This window comes from Miscanthus floridulus, chromosome 5, assembly GCF_019320115.1.
Source record: "Miscanthus floridulus cultivar M001 chromosome 5, ASM1932011v1, whole genome shotgun sequence".
Classification (NCBI taxonomy): Eukaryota; Viridiplantae; Streptophyta; class Magnoliopsida; order Poales; family Poaceae; genus Miscanthus; species Miscanthus floridulus.
This window is the reverse complement of record NC_089584.1, coordinates 104184049-104206595: the sequence shown is the minus strand read 5'-3', so window position 1 is coordinate 104206595 and position 22547 is coordinate 104184049. Positions and strand designations below refer to the sequence as shown.

The window sequence follows — 22547 nt, the reverse complement described above, 5'->3', positions numbered from 1 at the left end:
CCATCCAGAACAGAAGAAACCAGCCACGTATCGGAAGATGATGATGAAGATGTAGAGGCAAGAGGCCTCAAGGCCCGAAACCAAATGCATGAGGAGCTCCAGGAGAAAAGGCATCGAGTCAAAGCCCACTAGAGGTAGGCACGCCTACAAGTGATAAGGTAGATGAAGCCAGGGAACAACTTAGGCAAATGAATGAGTACCTAGCTTTGATCAAAGCTAACCCAAACTACCTACCCAAACAGCATGACTTGCCACCTCCTCCCCACCCAAATCCACCTCCGCTCCACCCGAACCCACCCCCTCCACCACCACCACCTTGTTTTCACCAGATCTACCCAAAATACATTCCCCCAGCCATACAACAACACCACAGAAACCAACCTCCACCAATGCCATATGACCCAAAATCCCCATTGACCTAGTTACTCCAAACTAGAAACTAGCCACTTGAGTACAAACCACAGAACCTACCAAGGTACGACAGAAGCAAAGACCCTCGCTAATTCATAATGAGCTATGAAGCGACAGTGGCAGCAGCAGGCGGGGATGAGTATACCATGGTGAAGTCCTTCTTGATTATAGCAAGGGACATTGCCCAAAGCAAGTACAACAACCTCCCACTAGGCTCGATAGATTCCTAGGGGCGCCTCCATGAAAAACTATGCAACAATTTCAATGGTATCAGCCCTTCGGCAACCAATCCCATAGAATTATTCACCTGCACTCAAGCCAAAAAAGAACCCCTCTGAGACTTCTGGCAAAGATTCATCCAGCTTAGAGCGAGGACACCAAACATAAAAGATGATGTAGTGATCCTAGCAGTAGTCAACAGGGTAAGACCAGGTCCATGTTCCTCGAGGCTAGCACAGAAGCCACCAAAAACCATTGTAGAGTTACACGAGGTCATGGATAAGTACATCAGATCAGACACTATCTTCCATTCGAAGACCAAGGCTTTGAAACTTCAAACATGCTCGCCTCCGAGGCCACCACAGCTCAATTAGTACCCTCGCAATGAACCAATCAACATGAATACCATAGAGTCCACACCTCCGCAATGCCAAAGACAGTAGCCAAGTCCAACATCTCAACAGACCCCCGCTAATAGCCAGAATGACAATAGAGACAATACCCAAAGCAGACCAAACCCGAGAGATCCAGCGAAGCTATACTACCATTTCTATGGACTAGGCAAAGGCCACTCGACAATGCAATGTGCATGTTTTGCAAAGGGAAGAGAATATCAAGAAGCACAGCAAGCCGCCGCTTTAGGCCCACCAAAACATGTTAACTACACAAGGAGACAACCCACCCCCACAACTGCCCCATACCAATACACACTAGTAAACTACGTCATCCTCTCGCAACAACATCCTTAGCAATACCCAACCTTTGCCGGCTACAATCCCTCCTATCACCATTACAACACCTACGACAACCCCCAGCCATCGTACGGCTACAACAATCGCTCCAACAGCCAACCATACATGGTTACTCACCCACCCACCCCACCACAAATACAAAGCCAGCACCTAGCATTACCACCACCACCAATCTAGCCGCAACAACAACAAGTAAAACTAGAACATGTGAGCCAACCCATTCAAACAACAATCAACAACCTAGCCACAACCTTTGGTGTGATACTTGCAATCACCGAAGGACCCAACGACGATCACAACAACAAGAGATAGCGCAAAGAGCATATGAGGCGAGTACACCACCTAGACAACGAAGGGCCACATAAGAACTCACAATGGTCTCACATCCCAATAGCCTTCGATGGCACGGATCTCCAACTAAAAGGCTACCCTCACACCGATGCCATGGTCATCGAGACAAACCTAGCTAGTTGGGTAGTAATACGGATTCTTGTCGACACTGGTAGCTCCGTCGACATCCTATTTGCTTCAACCTTCGACAACACGAAATTAGACAGAAATCTTCTCTAGCCGGCTGGACGCCCGCTATACGGATTTGGGGGCAAACAAGTGAAAGCCATAGGCAAAATCAAACTCCTAGTAACCTTCGGTGAGAAAAGCAACGGCAGGATAGAGTACATAACTTTCGATGTGGTTGACATGCTATATAACTACAATGCAATTTTTAGCCGAGGGGTCACAAACATTTTTAGCACAGTCCTCCACCCGGGCTATCTTTGTATGAAGCTGCCCTCCGCCAGAGGCGTCATTGCCGTATACAGCAACCAAGACCTTGCTAGAATAGCAGAACAAATAGTCACCTTAGGGCAGAAAAATGTACACAACCTGGGCAAAGAAAACCCAAAAGTCAAGATACCCTTACCAAACGAACCAAAACAACAAGTTAGGGCGAAGGCAGTAGAAGAAACCAAGACAGTACCACTATTTGAAGGTAACACTAGCAAGCATGTCATCATCTTTGCTATGCTGGATGGCAAAACCGAGGCTGAGCTCATCCATTTCCTATGCGACAACAACGACATCTTGGCATGGTCCACAGAGGATCTTCGAGGGGTAGACAGGTCCATCATTGAGCACACCCTTGACATCAACAAAAATCAACCACCAATCAAGCAAAAGCTTCACAAAATATCTGAAGAAAGAAAGCAGATAGCCAAGGCCAAGGTCCAAAGATTGCTTGATGCAGGGGTCATCCGACCAGTTAAATACCCAACTTGGCTATCAAATGTCATGCTAGTCAAAAATAAAAATGGCAAGTGGAGAATGTGCGTCGATTTCACAAGCCTAAACAAAGCCTGCCCTAAGGATGATTTCCCATTACCAAGAATAAGCACCCTCATAGATTCAGTAGTTGGTTGTGAGCTCCTATCACTCCTGGACTATTTTTTAGGTTACCATCAAATTTGGATGAAACAGAAAGACGAGGAAAAAACTAGCTTCATCACTCCTTTCGGAACGTACTGCTTCAGAAGAATGGCAGAGGGATTACACAACACAGGGTCAACCTTCGCCCGCATGACAGCAAAAGTATTCAAAGAGGACAAAGCAATCTCAGCATATGTGAACGATATCATTGTACAAAGCAAGCTCAAACAAGAACACATCAAGGACCACCGCAGAGCTTTCAACAACCTCCGCAACGCGGGGCTCAAATTGAATCCAGAGAAATGCATATTTGGAATAAGCAAGGGAAAGCTGCTCGATTGCCTTGTCTCAGCAAGAGGAATCAAGGCCAATCTAGAGAAAATTGATGCAATCCTCAACATCAAACCCCCGACCTCAAGAAAGCTAGCATAGAGGCTCGCAGGAAGACTATTAGCATTAAATAGCTTCATTTCAAGGTCCGTGGAGCAAGGGCTCCCCTTCTTTGAAGTACTAAAAACATAGATCCGTACAGCCGGGGACCCCAACAACAAAAGGCCTTAGAGGATTTTAAGGTCTATCTACACAACCTAACAACCCTCGCCAGCCCCTAACCAGGTGAATCGCTCCTCCTATATGTCGCAGCCTTGCCACATGCCGTAAGTGCAGTACTAGTAAAAGAAAATCAACAAGAGCATCAAAAGAAGCAGCTACTAGTGTATTACATATCCAAAACCCTTGACGGAGCAAAAAAGTTATATACATAAATGGAGAAGGTAGCATACGCAGTCATCATGGACTCTAGAAAACTGAAGCACTATTTCTAGGTGCACAAGATCACTATACCCTCAAGTTTCCCGCTTGACAACATCTTCAAGAACCTAGAAGACATAGGTCGAATAGGAAAATGGGACACCAAAATCAATGACTTCGCAATAGGGTTCGTCAGGAGAAACACAATCAAATCTTAGGCCCTCACAGACTTCTTGGCAGATTGGACCCCCGACACTCACAATATAGTGGAAGTTACAGAACCAATATGGATAGTGCACATAGATGGAGCATAGGGATCAGTAGGAGCTATAATAGTGGCAATCTTAACCTTGTTGTCCGGTATCAAACTCAGATATGCAGCGAGGCTAGAATTCCAATACACAAACAACAGCATAGAATACGAAGCAATCATATTGGCTCTATCCAAGCTCCGTGCACTCTCAGTAAGGTGAGCAATCATCAAAACCGACTCCTAGGTCACCTCCAGCCACATTGAGAAAAGCTTCAAAGCTAGAGCAAAAGTACTTGCACACAGTCTGCAAGATCGAGGGTTTCTTCCTAGGAATCACGGCCAAACCAATCCTGGGATCAGAGAACAATGAGGCTGATGAACTAGCAAAAGCCACAACTCAAGGCATCACCTTACCCTTGGATGTTTTCTACGAGGTCATCAACCAACCCTCAATAGAACTAAACATAAAAGCACCAAAGCTCATCAACGCAATACACAGCGAAGACTGGAGGGTGCCCATAATAGCCAATCTCAAAGGATATCGTGAACCAGTAACCAAAGAGGAAGAAAAAAGGATGCAGCAGAGGTCATGAGGGTACAGAATCATCAATGATGAACTATACAAGGCTAGCATAACAGCACCACTGCTCAAGTGTGTCGCATCTAGTGAGGGAAAACAACTATTAAAGGAGATACACGAGGGTCCATGTGGTTCACACAACAGACCCAGGGCTCTAGTGGGCAAAGTGTTCAGACTAGGGTTTTGTTAGCCAACAGCAATCAATGATGCAGCCTCGCTAGTCTAGTATTGCGAAGGTTGCCAACTCTCAGCAACGGACTCAAATAGACTAGGGGCTCAAACCACCCTAATCTTCCCAACATGGCCTCTGCAGCGATGGGCAATGGACCTAGTTGGACCATTGCCAACAACTCTAGGAAACCTCCACTATGTGGTGGTCGTCATCGAGTACTTCACCAAATGGATAGAAGCAAAGCCACTAGCTACAATAACCTCATAGACTGTCAAAAGCTGCTTTGGAGTGCCAAGAGAACTAACAGTAGACAACGAAACCCAATTTGACAGCGAAGTATTCAAGGAGTTTTGCATGCAGATAGGAACAAAGTTGTGCTTCGCCTCGGTAAGACACCCTCAATCCAATGGCCTCATTGAAAGAGCGAATGGTATAATCCTCCAAGGCATCTCAAGAAGATTACACGGTAGAACCAAGGGAAAATGGGCAGAGGAACTCACCTCAGTCATATGGTCACACAATACCTCTGAATCAAGGGCAACAAAATTCACCCCCTTCAAACTACTCTTTGGAGAAGAAGCCATCCTTCCAGAGGAGCTCACTCACAAATCACCAAGAGTGACCTTCGCAAAAGATGGAACAAGCACCCTCGACGAAGAATAGTTAACAAAAGACCTCTTAGAAGAACTCAGATGCCAAGCAGTCAACAACCTTCGCTTATACCAAGCTAAAAATGTACGGGGGCAAGACAAGAAAGTGAACCCCCGCCAAATTAACACAGGAGATATGGTGCTAGTTAGAAAACAAAACGCGAAGATGGCGGGTAAGCTCCAACCAAAATGGGTAGGCCCATACTTGGCTACTCAAGCAAGCAGACCCGGAGCATACAATCTCCAAGACAATGAGGGTAACCAACTACCTCACACTTGGAACATAGACGATCTTTGAAAATACTATCCCTAGAGGCGCCTTAGCGTGCCCTCACATAATGTAATTTTCCTTTTTTCATTCAACAATGTAAAAACTCAGGGCAACACTCTTTTTCCTTGTGAAGGGGCGCAAGATTTTTTAATGAGGCAGACGCTCTACCCTCTAATGTAATATTTATTCCCCAAAACTCCAACCTCCACTGAAATGGGTGGGTCAAGGCCAACCCACCCTCATCGACAAAAAAGCACAGGTAAAAATTTGTACCAAGCAGGGTCTCCAATCTATCAACCCTCGCTCGGTACAAAACATTCCTCCAAACCTCACAAAAGCAAACCCCACCTGACCTTAAGATAAAGACGGACGTGGAGGTCAAAACAAGTGAGCACCCTCATAAAGCGCCAAGGGCTCACAAAAGCAAACCCCGCCCGACCTTAATATAAGGACAGAAGCGGAGGTCAAAACAAGTGAGCACCCTCGCAAAGCGTTAGGGGCTCACAAAAGCAAACCCTACCCAACCTTAAGATAAGGATGAACATGGAGGTCAAAACAAGTGAGCACCCTCACAAAACGCCAGGGGCTCACAAAAGCAAACCCCACCCAACCTTAAGATAAGGACGGACATGGAGGTCAAAACAAGTGAGCACCCTTGAAAAGCGCTAGGGGCTCACAGAAAGTAAACCCCACCCACCCTTTAGATAAGGACAGATGCGGAGGTAAAAACAATTCAGCACCCTTGCAAAAACGCTAAGGGCTCACAACGCAGACCCCCACATCCCCAAGACACAAAGACGGACATAGTGTCACCCATCCTCAAAACAAAAGGATGGAAATGAGGGTCAAAGCGCGTGAACACCCTCATAAAGCAAAACAACCCTAACCGAAGGGCATCCTCATACTGCCGACTCAAAATCCAACAACACAAAAATAAAAGGGGGCCCACAAGAATACAAAATCATTCGTCAAAATTCAAAAACAAGTCCAATCATCTCAAATGACGCATTCACTCCACACACCAACCTCACCAACAAAACATATATCTCTCAGAAACCAGCCGCATTCACCACTACATCGAGAAACGAATCGACTAGGATTAAATGCTCCACCCACCCAATCAACATTAAAAACAAACCACCACACCAAAATCCAACAGTCGGTTCACCCTATAAATACCACCCCAATCCACCCAATGGGTCGATCAGCAACCACAGCAATAGACACAATCCTCAACCTCCCCACACTCAAAAATGTCTCTCAAACCCCCAAACCCTTACAAGAGAAAAGCCCCACCTAAAAAACCACCAGACCCCTCCCTCGACAATACAAACGACGATACCACAAGCAAAACGTAACGCTAGGGACAGCCAGAATAATCTCATCCATGAGCCCAATCAACCCAGTCCCAAAGCCTAGAGCACTCGGGGGACACTGCAAGAAAAAACGTAACATCCCCCCGAGTGCTCCCTCGCCACCAATCTCGAGCCCCAAAGCGAAGGGATCGTCAACACCTCCTACTAGAAGCTAGTGCGTGCTAGCTAACACCTTTGCTCAATTATGCGAGCCTCGAGGATCGCATATATCTTGCAACCCTCAGGCAAAGGTTCAGTGGAAGCAAAGTTGACAAGGACTACGGCACCATCCACCAATAATTCAAGAGGAGGGGTTTCAATCCTACCCTCCTATAAGTGGGCAATCAGCCGCACGCCAAAGAAGCTTCGCTAAGAACATGAACATGAAGGCGCTCTAGGAAAAACTCATGCTCAGAGCGGCGTGGAGCCTCACGGGGTCCAAGCTACACAAGAAGGAAACCTGTGACCCCCATGGCCAACCAAAAATAGCAAGCCTCGCCTAAAAGAAAATGGGGACATCGCTGCGCGTCAAGTTTAAAAAACAAAAATAGCGAGCCTCGCCTAAAAGAAAAGGGACATCGCTGGGCGTCAATTTTAAAAAATGAAAAACAGCGAGCCTCGCCTAAAAGAAAAGGGGGCGTCGTTGCGTGTCAAGTTTTAGAATACGAAAACAACGAACCTCGCTAAAAAAGGAGGCGTCGCCGTGAACCAAAGCGACAACAAAGTCACACCATATCCTGACCCGTCAGTTAAACAACACCAAATAATATTTACAACAACTGGAACCCTCGACGGGGCTCCCAACAGCACATCAAAATTACAACAAGTACAACAACAACTATTACATCGAGAAAAAATAGACTTCAAGTTGACCCTCGGCGCCGAAACTCCCAGACATCGGGAGCATCCTCTTCAAAACACACCTCACATGCCACCTCCCTTGCCATCTCCATAACTATATTTTCAAGCACACACTCAACCAGTTCATCTGCTACACCCTCCACAAACTCAGCTACATCATCCACAACCACCTGCAAACCCTCAACCCCGCCCAACCCCTCAACCTTTACAATTGGCACCCAAAGAACGGGTGCCATAGGAACTAAAGGCAAATCACCTTCCAAAACCCTCGCGTAGTACATATGCCGATTGTCACGCTCATCAAGCTCCAACGGCTCTGGCTTTGGAACCTTCAACTCTCCCTCGGCATCTAGACTCAGGCGCCCTCGCCCAAAAATAAAGTCTATAGCATCCTCATCATCAACATCATCCAACACCCACAAAGTAGACCTCGAACCAAAAAACAAGCGCTCGGACTGATGATTCGTAAGGTCCGCGTTCCGCCAAAACCTACTTGTCTCCTAATTTTTCATATCATATAAAGCAAGCTTCGCCCACCAAAAATGATCGAACGACAATGAGGAAAACTTAGACTTAGCACGCGCCCGTGATGCGCTAGAAATAAATGTATCCTGACGATTTAACATTAGGGGCAAAACATCCAACACTTCACGTGCAAGCCTGGCAGGACCCTACGCAATGAAGGCAACCGTTAATCACCAACCAAAAATAGACCCCCATAGGGAGGCACACCAAATGTTTTCCAAAAGGTACAACCATCCTAACTACGACGCACACGCACATCAAACCTGCCCTATAGTATCGACATACATGGCTTCTATGGCTGGCGCTCCATCAACTCATGCTTCCTCAGTCCCAAGGCCTGCTTCAACACCTTCGTGACCAACCCCCACAGCAATCTCGCTGGTGGATGCCTCACCAACAGTAGACGTCATGACCCTCGTGCTTGTTGAAGAGGTCCTACCTCGCCAGTTCTGGCAGTAGAGGTCAGAGAATCCTAGGGCTACGTCAGCTAACAAAATAAACAAAATAATAAGAAACATAAAAAGGAGAGAAAGGAAGAAAAAACAACAAGACTAAAGCCCCAACGTACCTCATGAGTGCTAGCCACTACCTTGTCAAAGGCCAGAGCCCAACGCTCGCCCTCTATCCAAAACTTCATCACGAAGCGTGCGACAACATTCTTGCAAAGCCAGTCATTAGCAGCACCCCACACATCCTCTAGACTAGGAAAGTTATTGTTAACCTGCCCAAGCCTCTTCAAATGATCACATCCAATGGCCTGAAAAGATCTCACAATGGCAAGGGTAGCCCCATAAGCCCCAAAATCAGCAACATTTTTCAACAGTTGAGAAAACTATCCAAGCTTCACCTGAAGCCATGATGAAAATGTAGTAGGATCAGCTTTGGGTAACACCCCGCTTTACTCCACGCCGCCCAAAACAAAAATGGTATTGCCAGCAACCTTTGCCTCCTGCATATAGGCAAGCAAAGCGGCACGTGAGTCTTCTAACTTTTTAGCGTTCTCCTTCGCCAACTCCTCGTCCTTTCTCAGATCCTCGTTCTTTCTTTTTAGCTCCACGTTAAGATCAATATTATGACTCAAACACGCCTCTACATCTTCAACCAAAGCTTTATTCCTCACAATCAAGGCCTCAAGTGACCCAACTTGCCCAGACAACTCCTTGTTTCTAGCCTTTAGGTCAGCCTTCTCCTTCTCCAATGATGCAACTTGCTCTTTCAGCTCAGTCTCAACATGACCATGGCGCTGACGCGCAGCTTGAGCAAGCATAATGGCTCTATCCCCAGCCACCTCGACGTCCTTAGTCAAATGATCCACTAACTCATAGGACATCAAAAACTCTACCTCTGGTAAGCAAATTCAGAGATAGGTCCCCGCCAAGAACTAATGCTCTTCTTCAGTCCTAACAAGATGGCAATCACAGAGGTCAGGGTTGGTGAAAAGGTCAATCTTAGGCTCATCAACACCATAGGAGACAGCGAAATGCCTCAAACCACTGTGGCTAGCCTCGCCAAGAACATGCTTGCCCATACTAGATCTAGGCTCATCCTTGTCGGAAGCAACATCACGTCCCTCATGCATAATATGCACGCAACGACGATAAGGCATCATCCTAGATCTGGTCAGGCTAGACTCAACTTTCCTCCCCTCATTAGCTCTGCCACCCTGAAACCCGAGCTCCTCAGAACCAATAGTCCGAGGGTTACCTGATTCGTTGTGCCCCTCATCGTATTCATCATCATCATCACCACTCGTGCCAGACTCACTGTTGTTGCTAGAGGAACTAGACCCATCAATCTTCACCTCCTTAGAGCCCTCGCTCCCCTCTTTCTCCTCACCATCATCATCATCCAAGATCACTTGCAAAATAGGTAGATAGGAAATACTTGGCATTTTACGGCTAGGTAGAGCCCCCCAACCATGCTTGGCCAGGGCACCAGCAAAACCATAGCCACTGGCCTCGTCATCACCATAGACGAGACAGCGGATGAAGCAGTAACCTTCACCGTGGCAACACGATCAACCTTAGATCCCCCAGCGCACCCATGACCATGCCCACCTCACTTAGAAGTACTCGTGATATTGTCACTGGCCCTAGCTTGCTTTCTTCTCTTGCCAACCCCGGCATCTTTTAGCTCCACAGACGGCCAATCCATGTAAATCAACCCAAACAAGTCAAAGCACCAATTAACACGATGATGATCAGCCAAGGCAATCTTTATCGCCTTATTCTTAGTAGTCCCAAGAGCCCCGATGAGTTCCTCCATAGCCTCCACAACCTTCTTATACATGACCTTAACCACAGCAGCTGGGGTGTCACTCTTTCGCAGCACCTTCGACCAAGCCTACTTGACATCCAAGACAAGACCCTTCAAACCACACGCCAGATACTTCTCATCATCCTTTATCGCAAACCATGATTGATTATCCCTCAAAGGCAAAACCTTTGTGCAAACAAACTTCTCAACCATGTTGCGCGCACACTGATGACGCGATAAAGGCATCCACAGCAGCAGTAGAACCATCAATCATGATACCCTTTGCAGTCACACTGTTAAGCTTCAATAGCTTCCCACAAAGGCTAGGCTCGCCTTCCATCCTAATATAGAATGAATTTTTGGTCCAAGGCGAAGCCCACTTGTTTTTCTAAGCCTGGACAGGAACCTTCATACCATGACGATAGACAAAGGTATAAACACCAAACTGCAAATGCATAGGCTTACCATCAATAGTCACCTTCTGAGGCTGAGGATGGGCCCAGTGAAATTGGACAAAGCCCTCGAGATCTGGCTCAACACCTTGAGATTTATAGCCCCAAACATAGATAGTGAGCTTCACAAAACTAGAGGGGTTCAACTGATGTAACTTAAGGTTAAACCTTTTCAGCACGCCAACAACAAGAGGGTGCAACGGAAACCTCAAACTGGCCAAGAATTCCTTATAAACAACAACCTCATCATCATGAGGATAAGGAATAACCTCTCCCTCATATGGCCTCACAAGATCTCCTATGAACCAACTAGCCTTCGTGAACTCATCCAAGTCGCACGAAGTAACCCTCGATAGACCAAACTCGAAGCTCACTACAGCATCCGAAGCAGAATCAGCGACCTCTGAACTATCAACAGGCTTCGCAGTCTTCTTCACATGAGCCATCAATCTACAAAATGCATAAGCAGACTCTTTAGTACAAAGAAAACTCAAAAGACAACAAGTACAAGCGACCAAGCAAGTACCTCAATAAGAGCAACGAGGCAGATGAAGCCAGCAAAAGCATGAACCCTCGAAAAAAGAACAACCCTTGCTACAATCAAACCTTCGCTCAGCAAGCTCAGCAGCAGCAACCAGCCAGCAAACAGAGGGCGTAATAATGAAAAACCCTAACCTACCGCAACTATTTATAGGCACCAAGCACCCGCACCTAAGGAAAGAAACTGGCGCACATCTCAAAGATTCATGAACCACTCCTCGAGAAAAACACAAATAGAAAACACCCAACAATCCTGCATACCATCCAACTCCACACTGGGCCCATTCACCTAATTCAATCAAATGCCCAGCTCTAGTCGAGCATGATAGGGATGTCGCTGGACTAGGGCCGCAAGCTAGGTACCCACGCGTGCCTCCCTCCCCAAGTTTTAACGTTGACCCATCACGCTAGGCCCGACCCTTGATGGGATGCAATTGGGGGGAGGTACCCTAGCACTGCTCCTCCCCTAACCCTCGACCTGGCACTAGCTCGACTAACCCACCCTCGTCCTGGGCACCACCCTGCGACGAGGGTGCCCTCGATTGGTTTTTTCATCTGTGTGTTTAGGGGGAGTGTGGCAAGAAGGTCGCAAGGCGGTGATGGTGAACAAACCCTCACTAGGGGTGCATGAAGGTCGTCACCTGCTGCGAAAAGGAACCATCCCATTAGCAATTGGATCCGAGAGTGGTTGGCTGAGGAAAGGAGATTACCGCCGTACCCCTGGCTCTTATATAGCATTTACCGGCTAAGGTCTGACCTTAATGTAACTCCACCGCGTCTCTGTGTATGGCCTATAAATGCCTGGAGTGCTCATGTAATAAGAGGTCTGAACTTGTCATTTAATCTGCTATTTTTCATCTCCTCGATATCCTGTACCCTCGCCCATCCCTTTACGTTAGTCTAGTCACTCACCTGTGGGAAACCCTCGGCCTCTCCCCCTGTCTTTCAATGAGGGTGAGAGGCTAGGAGTGACCCCATAGTTAGGTCAACCCTCGTGCCTATTGTCGCGTCATGTAAGATTTTTTTTTTGTTGCAAATCGGTAAATAAAGGTAGACCAGACCCGGAAGCAACATGCTAGCGATCGACCCAGCGACTTTTGATTGTTGAGTGGTCTTAGTCGTGATCAGTGGAGAAGATCTAACAAGTATTGGTACCAAGTACAGTACCCTACTATGATTTGGCGAATTTTAAAAAAATTTAACACTTTTTGAAAACTAATTTTAAATCTAACACGGTCGATTTTTAAAAAAACTAACACTTTTGGCCGCGCCTATTGCCCTGGCGTGGCCAAATGCCTATGTCGTGCCATGCATGGTGGCGTAGTAGAGGGCTAACATGGCGGTGACCAGAATCGCTGACCGCTGATGGGGCAGGGCCCGCCGTGCCACTGAGCTTGGCGTGGCACTGCCGTGCCCTGATCCATGGCGCGGTAGAGCCGAATAAATATCACGAGCGAGCCCCCCGTCCGCATGCACCCCTGCCCACCGCCAACCGCTGGCCCGCCGCCGCCCACCCGCGCCCACGTTAGCCATGCCCAGCCACTCCCGTCGTGCAGTGGCCGCGCCGGCCGTGCCACGAACGCCAGAGTGTCAAGGCCACCCGCTCCTAAGGTACCAACCTTTCGATTTCATGTTATTTTGATTATTATTGTTTTAGGACAATTAGTGATTTAGGATAATTAGTAATATAGGATAGTTACGGTTTTATGATTGTTATTGATTTATGATAGTCAATGATTTAGGATAGTTAGTGATTTAGGATAGTTAGGTTAGTGAATTTGTTTGTGATTTACGTAGGTAGTTTTTAGGTTTGAGGTTAGGATTTTGGGTTTAGGGATATTAGGTATTTATTATTTAGTTTATAGTTAGTTATTTAGTTAGGGATTTTGGGTATAGATACTAGTTTATAAATGTCGGTACTTACTAGTGCGTGATACGTCGATTTTGATGACTTCACGAAGTTTCATCAAATGCTTATATTCCTAGTGAAGTTGTTTATGTTACTAGTGCGTGATGTCTGTTAATTTTACTTTGAATATATGCATGTGCTTTCATATTGCATAACAAGTAGTTCAAATTTTGCAATGCTACATAATGTTAATTTGAATTTTGTTAATTTGAATACTCTAACGCTTTGTTTATCAATTTGTAACAGGATGACCCCTCCCACGCAACACCCGTTGTACCCCATTCTTCAGGTGGAGTACGACGACCAGCACCGAGCACACATCTTGAGTGACAACGACGCAGAGGTGGCCTTGCCTACTTTGAGGCCCCGCATGCACACCAGGGCGTACTAGTGGGACGAGCGTTATGCACCGTACATACAGCGTGCCGGCTTTCTCGAGCTTGTCCATGTTGTCAACCACGGTCTTTTGCCCCTTGACCTAGCACTACTTACTGTAGCTGTAGACAGGTGCTAGTGCATTCTTTATATGTAAACTTTCTTATAACAAATTTGAGGCAACTAACAGTTGTTCTATTCTTATAACAGGTGGAGGCCTGAGACCCACACGTTCCATCTACCTTGTGGTGAGATGACCTTGACCATGTAGGACGTGAAGGCTATTTTTGGCCTTCGATTGGGGGGACTTCTAGTAACAGGGATAGTTGACAATGGTCACTAGAGGGAGCTGGTGGCTCAGTTTACTGGCTTTCTTCCAACGGACGACGAGGCTTCCAAGAAAAATAAGTGAGAAATTGAAGCCTATTTAATACTTGCATTGCTTTTCTGCAGCCATCGGGTCTCATGTTCTTTGGTAAATTTTAGGAAAACTTCCAGTGTTTCGTCGTCCTAGATCACGGAGCGCTTTGATTACTTGGACCCATAGGCTAAGGAGGCTCAAATCGATAGGTTCGCTCGAGTATGGCTCTGGCACTTTCTTGGTGCTTTCCTCTTCCTAGACGCCTCGGGCAACACCATCAGCTGGATCTTCCTTGACATACTATGCCAGTCATGAGAGAACATAGCGACGTATAGCTAGGGCAGTGTAGTCCTAGCATGGACATTTTGATAGCTATGTGTTGCCTGCCATCGCACCTCAGGGTATGCAAACCTTGGAGGTTGCTCGTACCTACTCCAGGTTTGGTGTTGGAAACGATGGCCTATTGGGAGGCCACTTAGTACTAGTTTATCGGCAAGTACTTCAGTTCATTATATTCTTCGATATGGTTACATATGGTGACTTTATTAATGGCTAATTCATTATCGTGTTCAATGCAGCAATGGAACAGGCAGGATACACTCCCTACAGCTCTGTTTATCTAGACAAAATCAGAGTTAGTTAGAGGGAATGCGAGGCGCAAGTACAGGGAGTACACGGACGGTCTCGACGTCCTAACACAGCACCAGGTTACGCTCTCTTTACTATCATACCGGTGTCTTGTTCGATCTACACTATATCACAATCTAACTCAATTATGAAATTTTAGGTGCATTGGTGTCCTTAGGATGCTTCGGAGCTCCAGTACTATCTCAGTCCTGTCACTAGGGACGAGTCAGACGAGTATCACTGCAACGTCCCTCTTATTTTCTTCTATGTGGTCGAGATTAACTTGCCCATCAGGGTCTGTAGACGGTTTGGAAGAATGACAGGCTGCCCACCACCGCTTTACTCCACCAACCAAGGATTGCACGGGTGTGTTATCGATTAATAACAAAGCTACAATTCAGATGTGTGTGTGGTACAACTAACAACGTTTTGTTGCAGGTATGACCACATGAAGAGGTACAAGACCAAGGATTGACGCGTGACACACAGCGCGCACATCCATTTGTGGCAGAACAGGGTACGATAGTCGGTCCATGTGGGTCCTCCACACGACCAGCACACCTTCGACGAGTACCTGCGGTGGCTTCACAGGTCTACGATGACACATATCATGCCCCCATACACTAAGGAGGCGATTGACGAGGACTCGGAGAAAGATATCATCGAAGATGTGTACGACGTTACCACTAGGGAGGACACACGGCTATAGAGAGCCCCGCTTTAAAGATACATGGTAAGATACTTGAATGGTACAATTTGTTATCCTTTTGGTATTAAGTATGTGTCCTAAAATTGTCCAACCGCATTTCTGTACATAGGCGACACAATTGTCAAGGCTATCCAACGAAGCAGCGTTTTAGCTTCACGAGTCTAGAGGGCAGGGACCAGGCGTTCTCGTGGCTTTTGTGGAGGTAAACATAAACTTGTTCGTTCCGAAAATGTTTGTTCAGTGTATATGCATTTGGAAAATGCACTAACTTTAACGTCTATTTATGCAGAAGGTGAAGAAGAGCAGCAAGAAGCTAGCTCAGAAGCTGAGCTGCATGGACACTCCTTATGAGGAACCGTCACTCCCGGTGCAGTCGGGTGGCACGTCTTCAGCCTCTTTGAGGACACCAGCCGGCTCTTCTCAGCAGATGACAGGTGCCACTTTCGCGGTGCGTACACCACCACATCATAGCGCTGGGAAGGACCCTGCAACCAAGAACGACGATGATGACGACGATGACCCCCCAGGCTTCCGCAGACAGCACGACCAGTGGGACGATTGGGCGTAGAACGAGATCGGCATGTCTCAGCTAGGTGGTGCCCCGCTTGGTACCCAAGGAGCCTCACAGGTACTAACAAAGGTAGTTTCTTTAAATATGTATGCTCCATGAACTAATGATCATAAAGAATTATAAGTAATCGCGCATATCATATACTTGAAGGGTACAAGCCGTACGCACCGTCGACGCGACCATATCGACGTTGGCTACACTCCCAATGTGTTGCCAACAAATCCAAAGAGACAGAGGCGTCCGAGAGATCCTTACACTCCTGGGTCTTAATTTGTTAGGTCAAACGAATATTGGCGTCCGAAACTTGCAGGGTTATTTAGTTATGTTATGTCAAACTTATGCCAAACAATGAAAATGTTATGTGGTCAACTTGTGCACGGACTTCATTTATTTGCTTCATATTCGTTTCTATGCGTCGCGGCAGCACTGCCGGCGAGATTTAGCAACTAGTTCGGGAACCGGCAGTCCCGCCATATCTCGACGTCGGTGGCCGACGTCTTGCGCGAGGGGTCGAGGAAGCCGGGGTCCATGGTCCATGGTCGCGTCGCCGCCGATCCTACAATATGGGGCCAAAAAGCCCAAGAAATAAGTTCCCTTAAAAAATATTTGTTTCAATCGGATCTAATTTTTCGTCAAACACTATTTAGAATAACTCCTACTATCGGCGCGACGCGTTCCGATTAAACCGTCCAGGTACCGCCGGACGGGCGGCGGGCGCGGCTGTCAGGCGGGTTTCTGCTCAGGCAGGCAGGACTGGCCGCGGGGTTTTATTCGGCTCTGCCGTGCCACGGATCAAAGCGCGGCACTGCCGCGCCAAGCTTGGTGGCGCGGCGGGCCCTGCCCCGTCAGCGGTCAGCGATTCCGGTCGCCGCCACGTCAGCCCTCTGCCGCGCCACCATGCATGGCACGGCACAGGTATTTGGCCGTGCCAGGGCAATAAGTGCGGTCAAAAGTGTTAGTTTAAAAAAAACCCGACCGTGTTAGATTTAAAATTAATTTTCAAAAAGTGTTAAAATTAAAAAAAAATCGATTTGGACCGGCAACGAACTGAATGGTAAGGGAACTGAAATCACGCCGATCGATCGTCTGATATGCCATAACCCCGCAGCGTGCAGTTTTGACATGGCAAATTATTAACGAGGTGGAACGTATTATTTCACATCACGCATGCGACCAGATTATTATATTCCAGCGACATTTTCATTTGCTGAATTCTACTGCATTAGTTTCCCCCATTCCCTTTTACGAGTAGTTGTCTACTGCACCTTCTTGGTGGTTTCTGCTACCGTGCTACGCGCGCAAGTATTGGCCCCCTTTGCTAGAGGCGTGAGCGCGGTAAGAAACAACACGCTTTTTCTATAAAGAAATGCACAAACCAAGGAAAAGCACAGTTAAAATAAATTACTCTGACCTAGCTCTCTTATGCGTTTTAGTACGGAAAGATTCATAGGGAGAAACATGGCCTGAAAAAACTACCAAAACCATACCATTTGGCTTCTAGTTTTAACTTATTATTTATTTGAGCCATAAATAACTTATGGAACGCAGGGCTGGGATGCACTTTTTCTCTTCTACAAGTTGCTTGATATACGAGAAATTAAGCATCTTTAATATTTTTCTCCCTTTTTTCCCCGTCGACTGACATAAAGTCAAACCCGTATAGTCCACAAACAAAGTATACTGTCAAATTTGACATGGCAACTAATAGCTAGCAATTCAAATTATTGACCTTCGCGGGCAAGCGGGCCTTGTTCTAATTAAGTCTATTCCATATACTGATATACAGCGATCGTCATGTGTGCCTGTCACCCATGCATGCATGCTGTTGGAGTACATGCTTGCTTACTCCTAATTAATTAGCATATAATCTCATTCCCTTTTCTTCTGTTTTTGCGTAACGTGCTCGGTGGTCGCTTTTCCTTGCGTCCCAAGCACCTCGAGCGTCTTGATGCTGTATGATTAATTGTAGTATTGTTTATTTATCAAATTTAAAACTGGCGGACGTAACTGTGAAGTAAATTATAGAAATGATTGCTTATTAACCTCTGTTATTAGTACATAGACAAGTCAAAGACAAGCCCTCCGATCCACGCTAACGTGCTACCATACGAATTGTTTCGTAACATATATATGGTCCTAGCTAGGTGTGCAATTTATCACTACTAAAAAATTATTTTTACAGACAACCTTTTGGGCATAAGAATTTCTTTTTTCTATTTTTGTGTAATTTTATATATTTTTTCAATTGTTGAAAAAATATTTTAGGCGTGGTTTCAAAACCACCCTTAAAAATAAATGCTCATTTCCAAAAACTAGTAGTGTATAACAACATTTTTCTTTTTTAAAAGATAGCTAGGTCTAATCCATATGGTATAATCAATAGTGAAACTTGATCCTCTATATACATGTCTAAGACATCATTTTTTTTCTTGACCGGAGAGATATATGTTGTGCTGGTACCCTGCAAGGACAAAAAAGCTTGCGTATTTTCTTTAGTAAGGCCTTGTTTCGTATGGTTTGGGCCTTTCTAGAAATGGAAAAGCCATAAAAAAAACATATTTTGTGGCTTCAGCTTTATTGGTTTTTGCCTCATAACCTGTTCAAGTGGGCACGTTTGGTGTGACTTTTGATTAAGGCGGTGGAAAAAACATAACATAAAAAAGACATGCTAAAGGCCATTTAATTAGAGCATGTTTGATAGAAGAGCTAATTGCTAGCTAGCTAAAAAGTAGCTAAAATTAGATCTAGTATATCCAAACAGGAGAGCTAATACGTTGACTTAATTTTTTAGCCAAATTTTCAACTAAGGCCTCGTTTAGTTGGCGAATTTTTTTGGGAAATGGTACTGTAGCACTTTCGTTGTTATTTGGCAATTAGTGTCCAATCATAATATAATTAGGCTTAAAAGATTCGTCTCATGAATTTCGTCTAAACTGTGTAATTAGTTTTATTTTTTATTTATATTTAATGCTTCATGCATGCGTCCAAAGATTCGATGTGACGAGAAATCTTAAAAAAATTTGCAAAATTTTAGAAACTAAACAGTCACTAAGTGTTGACTAACTATGGCTAACCTGGACTAATTTTCTACAGGAGAGCTAATAGAGTCGTCGGCTCACGGACAGCTCACAGCATAGCACGGGGGCGGGCGCCCAGCCCCAAACACAAACGGCCCTCGCTTCGCATCTAAGGTCTTGTTTAGATTGAAACTTTTTTTAACCTGATGAATAGTATCATTTTCGTCTTATTTAGTAAATATTGTCCAATCGTGGACCAACTAGGCTCAAAAGATTCATCTCGTGATTTCCAACTAAACTGTGTAATTAGTTATTTTTTTTACTTACATTTAATACTCCATGCAAGCGGCTAAAAATTGATGTGATGGAGAGAGAGTGAAAAAACTTGAAACTTTGATGGGATCTAAACAAGGCCCAAATTTGACCTGGTAACGTCGGCGATGACGTCAAGCGCACGATTTTTTAAGTATTAATTAGATGCTACTCCAGTGGGCAACGGCTAGCTCGTGGCTACTCGAGGGCGCCAGGAAGGGCCACCGACGTGCGGGCCCGCGGAGTTGCTGCTGCGTGGTGCCCCTTGTTCGGGAACCGCTTTGTGCGCGCTAACTGTGTTTGGCCGTACACACGTGCTTGCTTGTAGCGTAAGTAGGTGCTCCCGTGGGTGGGTCTGCAGGCGGGCCATCCGTGTCTGCCTCGTTGAGCACACCGTGGACGTGAAGGTCAAATTCCGCGGTGCTGTGTCACGTGTGTTACTGGCGCCCGACAGTGTTGTGAGTTGTGGCTTCTTGAAATATACTCTTCCTTTTAAATTTTGTTGTATAATTTGACACTTTTGAGTCAACAAAACTCCATGGCAAAAATAATATTAGGGGCCTAAACTTTTAAGCTTGTAATAATGCAAAGTTGAGCAAAGAGTGAAAAAGTTACTCCTCAGTCCACAAAAGAATGTATTTTTTGTTTTTTTTTTTGGGAAGTCAAACAATTTGAACCGAAGGCAGTTAAGGAATGTTATTATTTTTTAATGGCAACCAGGGAACCAGTACAAGTTATGATGGCGACGAGCAAATTCTCTCATAATTCATTGCGTCATTTCATTACTACTAGCAAATATATCCGTACGTTGCAACGGATATATAATCTTTTATATGGTAACTAGTTAAATGCCCGTACGTTGCAACGAGTACACATAATATCACGATAACATATGTATGAACGCGTGTTATACTGTATCTAAAATAGATGCTGCAATCGTGATGTTTTACAAGTTGCAATACACGAGCATTCACCTTAATCATAACAAGTTTGTGTTTTACAATACATGTTTTACAATATATTATACAATTAAGAATCTAATCTCTCAATATTTCGACCAAGAGAACGTGCTTTGCACGAACACCAAGCTGCAGCTGGACACCAATCAAAGATAACCAGAAGATTTTCAAGTCTAAGATGCGGCATCTAACTTCTTGCAGCTGAAGCATGCAAATAGTTGAAGCTGTAGTTAGAAGTATCTTGCACATAAGTTGTTTGTTACTTTTTAAAGTTAAAGTACTACTGATATATCTTAAAAAATATGTATCGACGTGTAATGCATTACCTCTTTCATAGAGTTAGAACCTCTTTATATACAATATTCTTTATGAATATATCCTTTGTCGGTCTCTTCTTCCCCTTCCCTTTCCCTTTTTCCTTGTTCACGTCCTTCTCAGCTGCCGGCATAGCCAAGATCCTAATGTTCGATCTTATAGTAGCTCTTGATAGCGCCACATACAATTGGCCATACGAGAACACTGGTTTCGGCAAGTATACCCCGACGTTAGGGATAGTCTGCCCCTGTGCCTTGTTAACAATCATTGCGAAGCTGAGCCGAATAGGAAACTGCTTTCGCTTAAATTGGAAAGGGAACATCTCATCGTTCGACGGGCATAAGGGTATTTGAGGCAGAAAAACCCGCTTTTCCAGCGTGCTGTCCTAACACAATTTCTGCGTCTATGGTATTCTTTTGGAACCCCTGTATGATAAGCCTGGTGCCATTACAAAGTCCGTTCATAGGGTCAATGTTCCTAAGCAATATGACCGGACAACCAATCTTCAGCTTCAACACACGTGGAGGTAGCCCATTGGGTGTCAAAGTGTTAAGAAATTCCTCAGGGTAGTAGTTGTGCGGATCGTCCACCGCACAGTCAAAGCTATGATACACCATCTTATCCCCATGGAAACGACCTATCATCTTTATATTAATCATATCAACACATTCGTTCCGCGTAGATAATATCGCTCGAGAGGTGATATAATCTTTGCTTGACATATTTGCATTGAGGTTAGGGAATATGCAATCAATTAGAGTATCAAGATCACTATCTTCCCTAATGTGCGGAACACATATATCATGAGGAAGACGGATTTCAACATCAACAGTCGCCTCTTCAAAACCTTCACCGACGCGCAACAAGTATTCTGCAAACCATGGGTCGCTCTTTGCCCTCATGCTGCGCACCAGTTTTAGATGACGCATGGAATCCCAAAGGTACGACATCCGTAACGAGGCACCAACTACCTGAGCCCTTGACCCTCTCCGAACAACGGGAAGAACCTGTCTGAAATCTCCACCGAACACCACGGTCTTCCCCCCAAACGGCAACTCTGGTCGGTCCATTATATCACGAAGGTTGTTGTCTAGTGCCTCAACACCTTGCCTCTTTATCATTGTCACCTCGTCCCAAATAATAAGGGATGCGGCCCGAAGCAGCTTGGCAGTACCACTCTGTTTCGTGAAAGGTGCAAAAGGCCCCATTATCGATGGTGAGGGGAATCTTGAAGCACGAGTGGGTGGTTCTGCCACCAGGCATTATTGAGGCCGCAACACCAGATGTAGTTGTTGCCACTATAATCTTTTTCTGACTGCGTATAGTAGCGAGAAGTGCTCTGTACAGATAAGTCTTTCCGGTCCCGCTAGGACCATCCACAAAGAAGAGACCACCGTCCTCGGTATCAATCGAGGACATGATCTCATCGTATACAGCCCGCTGCCCCTTATTAAGGGTGTTTGATAGAGCCACATCATCCTCGTTAACCTCAATGCTAGCCTCCTCAAAAATCTCTCTAGGAATATCATGAGAGGCATCATATGTGTCGTCGATATCAGGAAGTTGATACATCTTTATATCCTTCTGCATTGATTGTAGCAATTTTCGAATATCCATGAGGACCATCTGCTCCACCATGAAGGTGGATTGATTATTACGCCTATAGTCCTCCGACATTGCCTCCTTGTGTTTCTCCCATAGTCCAAACACATCACTGGGCTCACAAAATACTAATATTGTTGCAAAGAGCCTTCGCAGCGCATATGGCATCATCCACCCGGTTGCCTCAGCGAGACTCTCATTTAGCATGCTGTCCTCTTCGATTAAGCCCCTTCTTTCTACAGCTTCACGAAAGATCGGTAGGATTTTGCCATCCACGGTCCTTAGACACTCAAACGAGGTTGCACCAGCCACGTGGTT

At 45.6% G+C, this 22547-nt stretch overlaps 1 pseudogene; it reads right to left on the bottom strand.

Moving 5' to 3' along the window:
- Positions 1–20643: 20643 nt before the first annotated feature.
- On the bottom strand, positions 20644–21310 carry LOC136455053 (uncharacterized; annotated as a pseudogene).
- Between the last annotated feature and the right edge of the window lie 1237 nt (positions 21311–22547).